The sequence below is a fragment of the Felis catus genome, chromosome B3 (genome assembly GCF_018350175.1).
Source record: "Felis catus isolate Fca126 chromosome B3, F.catus_Fca126_mat1.0, whole genome shotgun sequence".
In the NCBI taxonomy this organism is placed as follows: domain Eukaryota; kingdom Metazoa; phylum Chordata; class Mammalia; order Carnivora; family Felidae; genus Felis; species Felis catus.
In genome coordinates, this window is record NC_058373.1 from 51,461,483 (window position 1) to 51,468,516 (window position 7,034).

Consider the following 7,034-nt stretch of genomic DNA (forward strand, 5'->3'; position numbering starts at 1 on the left):
ACTGTCTTCCTTGTATCTTGTAGGTTCCTCTCCTATGGAGAAGCGACCAGAAATATTGGTCCCTCTATATATGGGGGTATCTGATCTCCTTCTTTCTTTCCTCCTTCAGACAAGCTGGCCTTCCTACCGAAAGGGCTGGAGTGAAAGGGTTAAAGGTTTTCTGGTCAAAATGACCCAACAGAAGGAGCCCGGCCCAGAGCTGAAATCTAAGTGCTAATGACCGCTGCCCTTCACCCCACTGCTGTCCACCGGCCGGACCTGCGGCTGGGCGGGGGCCAGGGCTGGGAGAGGGCACAATGTTCTGCATTTAACATTTGAACTTCTCCTATGCGAGGCAGCAGGCCGTTTTGTCCTGAGGTCGCTGACCCTGGCTCCCCCATCAGCTGCCCTGAAACCTTAATTGAATGACAGATGGTCATCTTCGAGGTCTCCAGAAGCTGCGCGCTGCCAGCCGCGTGGGGGCTACGGCCCCAGGCCCCAGCGGTCCTGCCCCGACTCTGCCAGCAAGGGGAGGGCGGCCCAAGCATCAGGCGCCCTGCAAACACGCCCGGCGCAGGAGAACAGCGGGGTCAGTGGGCCATGGCTGCGCTCCCGGTGGAAGCCAAGGCCTCAGTGGCCGCGCGGGAGAAACCGCCGGATCCTAGTGCCCCTGCCAGCCTCCCGGGTGGAGCGCCCACGCCAGGCCTACGGCAGGGCGTTCTCCCTGGCAGCTGGAAGCCTGGCCCAGCCTCAGGCCTTTGGAAGCGGCCGAAGCGGGACAAAACCGCGTCTTCTATGCCGAAAGGCCTAAGTTCCAACATCCTCGGGACCCGCAGCCTCGTGGTCGAGAGCCTGTGTGGCCTAAGGCCAGCAAGCCATTGTCCAATCTCAGGACGCCCACCTCCAGGCCTGGCCCTCCCTCCAGGGCCCGCAAGGAGGCCGGATTCCGGGCGGACCGCTCTACCGCACGCGGCCTGCCCTAAGCCGCAAGGAGTGCCTTCGCGCGAGCGCGGTTCCCGGCCGAAAGCCACTCGAGCCTCGCTGTTCCCGAGGGTCCCTGCGCCTCCCGGGCTAATACCTGAGAGCTGGAATCTCAAAACCATCCCACTGCGGGGAGCTTTCGGGGTAATAAGGTAAAAGATAGGAGCCCAGAAAGACGCCCGGCGGCACCACGCCTAGCCACGCTGCCTCAGCCCTCTGCCCGCGCCCTAGTGTCCTTTTATTATTATTATTTTTTTAAATAAAAGCTGCGAGTCCTACAATTACTAGGATTACAGTGAGCGGGTATTGATCTGTAGCCAGCATTGTAGGATCAAGCAGGCGGGCGGAGGCAGACATCTCCGCCCCCACCCCTCGTAGCCATCTAGTCCAGCAAAGCGCTAAAAAAACGTTTCTAAATGTTTGATTTCAGACGCACCGTCAACACCTGCTGCAAAAGAATGACCCTCCCCCCACCCTCTCCTACCCACCAGAGCGGCCACACCTCCTTCCCTCCACCCGTGGGCCTCCCAGGCCCGAGCCAGCTACGCCACCACCTTCAGCCTTCCCCCCCCTCCCACCGCCGCCGCTTTTTTTTTTTTAATTACTGAGGGAAAATATACACATAAGCAAAAAAAAAAAGAAGAAGAAGAAAGAAAGAAAAAAAGAAAAGAAAAGAAAAAAAAAACCTCTCTGGCAGGCGCGAGAGGGGGTGGTGAGAAGGCCAGGGAAGGCGGTAATGCAACCCTAATGCACAGATAGCTGACATCAACTTCCGTCAGGCAGCTCCTGAAGATCGAACCTTTCGATTGTAACTGGGACAATTTGCATAGTGATTCCCTCTCAGAGCTTTCCCGGGTCCATAACAAGCCCAGGCAGCTATTCAAATGCAAGTTGCAACCCCAAATGCGAGGGTGGCCTGACCAAAAGGAGCCACCCGGCTCCTGGGAGAAGCGAGACCCGTGCTCCGGTTCTCATCCTTCTCTGTTCTTCCTTTTCTCTTTCTCTTCTCCGGTTCCTGATTTAGCTGGGAGCTGTTTATTTATGGCTGCAAATGTGTGTGTGCGAGGGAGAGGGAGAATTGATCTTTGCCTGGATTTAAAGATGGAGACGAAGGCGCTGGAGGGAATTTGGGTTTGTGCGTCTGGCTCAAACCCTGCGCGCCAAAGGGGGCCGTTTGGCACGGAGCCCGAGGTCTTTCTTTCTCGCACCCCTCACCTCGCGACCCTGCAGGAATCCGCGGGCCCAGGAGCGGCCTGACTGACCCACCTGCCCCGGGCTGAGCTGTCGAGAAAGGCTTCATGGAGGGGGCCAACCCGTCCCGGTCTTTAAAATGAGCACAATAAAAGGTATCACCTGCGACATGTGCGGATTATTTTTTCTTAGGATTCACTGACGCGGGAGCGGGGTGGGGCGGCTTATAGGTTCTGAGGAGGGGGGAATTAGGGTGCCTGAAATTAGACTCCCCAGTTTCCAGGTTTCTTTCACATTTGAAATTATGCAGATTGACTCTCGTTTCCCTCCCTCCTTAGGGGGGCAAATCCTCCAACGCGAACCTGATCGCTTGTCACAGAAGCAACTTGCCATGAAATCCGCTAATGCGCCGCGACTCGCCCACCGGGGTAAGCCAGTCTCACAAGCGCGTGCGGGGGGAGGGGGGTGGGTAAGCCGGGGCAGGGGCTCCAGGGGCCCTGCCATTCAGGTCCACTGCTGAGCTTGTGGCCACGCAAACAGGGTGGGAGCCGAGTGCGGAGGGCAGAAGCCGCGTCACGGCCTGGGTGCCGAGCGGGGGCGCCCCCCTCCCGCCTGCCCTCCCAGCCACGACCGCTAACGGGTCCTCCTGGCGAGTTTAAAGTAGCAAATGAGGGCAGGGAGGAGGACTCCCAGGCAGGGAGTAAATATCCCGGCGTGCCCAGCTGGGTGGCCGGTACGCGAGCGCGTATGCGGTTTGTGCGCGGTTCTCCTGCGAAGCAGTGTGAGGATGCAGAACAGCACCTGCACTGGTGCGCGTTGTGGAACTGGACCCTCGGAATTCACATACGGGGGTAGTGGGGAATTACCCCGATTGGAACTTGTCTCCACATCCCTAGAGAGCTTCCCGCTTTCTGAATCTCCCAGGTTGCTCGGTTGGCTCTCCAAATTCAGCCCAAACCTGCTAAAGATGATCACAGGCCACTATTCTTGCAGCACTGACCATTATCTCAATGGCAGAACCGGCTTCTCTGGTGAGAGAGCAAAAAGCGGCGGCTAAATTTATTATCTGTCTTTTCTTTTCTTTCTTTTCTTTTTTTGAAGTTGTGAGAAATTGTAGGCTTCTTAAACCCATAGAAGCAGCCGAACACATATTGGCCCATGTTCTTTGCTTCTATTGGTTCCGGTGCTGGAAGCTGTCAATCCATGAGCTTTTTCGTTGTACTCGTTCTATGCAGAGCACTCGGGATATTTTTCTCATCTTTTAAACCTTTGTATCTTAAAAAATATATAGAATGCTCTCCTGATTGTTTCATAATAGGTTTCTTAAAGACTAGATATGTAGAGGGAGTGTTTGGGATTGAATGGTAAAAAAAGCAGACTGGAAGGTACAAATAAACCCAGTGCAAATTGAAAACAAATTGAACAAACGAAATGATTATGAAAGAAGATGAGGGAATTAACTAGGCTGGGAAGAATAGGTTTAAGGTCTGAAGTTTGCAGATTTAATGTCCATAGGTAACAAATTGAAAAGAATTAAATCTATGCCTTTGCCTGTGTGTGCACAACCAAAGAGCACACATCCTCCTGGGTATCTTGGTCAAGTGCACATTTATTTCAAGGCATTTCAAAGGGCAATTCAGCTTTGAGATGCTTTCCTGTTTTGGACAAACTACAACTAGTTAGGTAACCTTTAGTTCTGGGTGGAAAACAATTTAAAATTTATTTCCGGCTGTAGAAAAAATAAAATTTTTACAACTCTGATAGTTAAATTATTACAGGTTTCTAAGGAGTTAATTTGATGTAAATAACCTACTCTTCTGTGAGCACAGGAGTAACTTAGAGGCCTTGGCTACAAGAAGCTTCTGTCTGATGGTGACAGCTTTGTGTGTCTGAGGGGAGTGTGAGGAGGCTCTGAACCTAGCTTTGGGTTTGTTGCATCCCTCTCCCTCTCTTAAAACAGTAACTCAAGATGTAAGTAAAAGTGTTTTCATTTTTTATTGATCCTGCTAACATCTTTCATTATCCAGCATGTAGCCACAGCAAATTATTGCTCATTTGATACCGAGAATTCTATTGACCATCGCTTTCATTGGAGAGAGAATTCTAACTACTCTGCTGCTGTATAGTCAGTCAAAGCTAAGGCTGAGGACGTTCCTCTGCTAAAACTGAAGTAAATTGAGCCCTCTGCCTCCAGGAATTGATGGAGATATGTTCATTACATTGGGCCACGTGAACATGCATAGAAATCTGCTTTTTACTCTGCTGACCTTGCCCCCATTCATGCAAAAGGTCGGCCCCTTTGGAACAGATCTGCCGTCTTGGAGGGCTAGGTATTCGTTTGCCTCTCCTGGATCCCTTGTGACAACTTCTTTCCAGTTCTGACCAGGGTTGGAGCAAAGGAAATGATGCAATGATGCAAAGGAAGCCTGCTCCTGTGGTCAATCCTGTGCTCAAAACCAGTCCAATTTGGACACCTACAGAAATCATTAAACCTCCCCACCCTCACCAAAATAAAAATAAATCTCCTAAAATATCCAGATGAGTGACTTTATGGTCTGGATATGATTTTCTAAATTAAACTGAACGCCCCCCCCCCCAAACACACACACCAAGACCCCACCTTATCAGACAGGGCTAAGTAGGGGAGGAGGGAGCTCTGAGATCAGCATCTGTTCCCTCTTTGGTTGGCAATGGGCATCCAAAAGAGAATGATGGGCCAGGCGAATCCTGCGCTCACCTCACACCAGAAGCCAAGCAGGTGGAACCTCAAGCCTAGTGAAGGAGTGAAGGTCTGACCTTTGACCTGGAAACCCCAGCTCTGGGACTCTCAAGGCTGGAGACAGAGGCCAGTAAGGAAAAGAGGCTGGAGAGACGGACAGGGATAGGAGACTGCCGGGTTCGTTCCCTGAGAAGCTGGTAGATGAATCTGCCTTGACACAGGAAGGAGCTGGAGCTACCACACAGCAGAGGCCACCCAATGCCCCAATCCTCATTCGGCCTTCCTCCTTCCAAAGGCAGCCTCCTCTAGCCCTGCCTGTCAGGACCCAGGGCCTTCACCTCCTCTCTTTGGGCATCTCCCGGCAAGGTGCCTGACTCGAGAGTACGCTGGATGGGCCGGACAGGGCAGAGAGCAGCATCGAGCCCGATACCGAAAGAAGGCTAAGCTGGTGGGGCTGGACTGCTGCTAGCCCAGTTTCAGCACCCAGCCGGGCCTGTCAGATTTCCAAGTAACAAGCAATCCATGCCGGCTTTACCTTAAGCCCTCGACCGGGAGTAGAGGCCAAACGACCTTGGAGAAGCCACGTCCCTAGGGACTCCATAGAAGAGAGGGTTAGGTTAGGTTTCATTTCAGAAACCTCCAGGAGATAAATCCTCCAGGTTCCAGAACAAAAGGAGAGCCAATTAACGACTTTAACAAATGAATCCGCGCTTGTGCAACCCATTAAACAGAACCAGCTCCAAATCGGAAGGCGCGGGGGAATTCTAAGGGACCTGGCTTGGTAGTTATTTTCCTAATTGTGCTAAGTGCTCTTGAAGCTATTCACACTCTCTCGCAGGCCACGCTCCATGAACCTTAGTGCGCGGTTGGGAGCCACTTTGTTCTAGAACAAGGCAGTGAACGAGTGGGAGCCTGCTCTGGGCACGCTGGTCTCTGACCGAAGAGCAGAAGCTGAGAGATGAGGGTAGATTCTAACTCGGCTACTGGGGGTAAAGGTAAGGGAGAGGGAAATGAATTTGAGACGAGATTCACATGGTGGATTTTTTTTTTTTTTTTGGTTTTTCTTTTTGTTTTTAACGTAGATAAATACCCGCCGGCGTTGGTGTAACCAGCGCACGCCCAATACACTCGTATTCCTCGAATGCGCTCACCGCCGGCCACACTTGGAGAATCCAGTGCAGAGGTTTCCGAAACCCCATTTTCCTGATTGCAGCCCAGACTCTGGAAACCCACGAACCTTCGGGGGAAGGGAGCCTGTTCCGGGCCAAGCGGAGGGTCAGGCGCGAGCGCGGGCCAAGCAGAGGGTCAGGAGCGAGCGCGCACATGCACACACACACGCGCGCGCGCACACACATACGCACACGGATGTATACACGCACTAGGACTGCAATGGAAGATGCAGGGTGGCTGGACGAGGATCTGGGAGGCTACGACTGAGGGAAGGCTCTGACGCTGCCAGACCTGTGCAACCTCTAAAGCAGTGTCATCCTTAGAGTTATTTAGGGGAACAAGACCTGGGACATGGGTTTGAGTTAAAGAAATTAGGGGCAAGGTACAGATGGCCCAGCACATCTTTAGAATGAAGCAGAACTGAGAACTGAGGAAGCTAGACCCGCACTGCTGTAAACTGAAGGTTAGGAAATATAATACCCTCACACAGCAGCAGCAGCACATGTCTCTGATGGCTGGCGAGCTCATCCCTGAGCAAGGGGTCTCTGGCCTCACCACTGAGCTTCACAAACGCCCTTTCAGCCTCCTCCAGGTTTTGCCAGGCAAATGAAATGAGCAGAACACCATAGTAAATTATTTTGTTCAGCCCTCTGTCTTTTTATGAGAATAAAAGGCAACACTTTGTCATTTTTAATCGTATAAGCAGACAATAAACCTAATTTCGATATTGATTTTTTCCAGAATCAAGTGATTTTGTGCAGTGTCTGTTGTGTTTCCTTTCCAAGGAATGGCCGCTTGCTGGTAGATTGTGTGGGTATAATGCTGCATCTACGCAGCGGGCGATTATCTGTAACATGCAGTTGATGGTGGACTTTGAAGCCAGATAGGTGAGAGGTGGCTCTTCCCGGATGGCAGAAAGTTTCGTTTTTGTCTAATTATCTAGATAATGGTTTCAACTGGGCTGCCTCTAGAGCCCTAGGGTAGATTTAAGGCT

General features: G+C 51.9%; 1 long non-coding RNA gene across 1 annotated transcript; it reads left to right on the forward strand.

The window, feature by feature from the left end:
• The first annotated feature begins 1,678 nt into the window (after positions 1-1,678).
• On the forward strand, positions 1,679-6,771 carry LOC109500668. The gene is made up of 3 exons (XR_002158368.3): positions 1,679-2,306; positions 2,490-2,579; positions 5,953-6,771. It is a non-coding gene; the product is annotated as an uncharacterized LOC109500668 (long non-coding RNA).
• Positions 6,772-7,034: the final 263 nt, after the last annotated feature.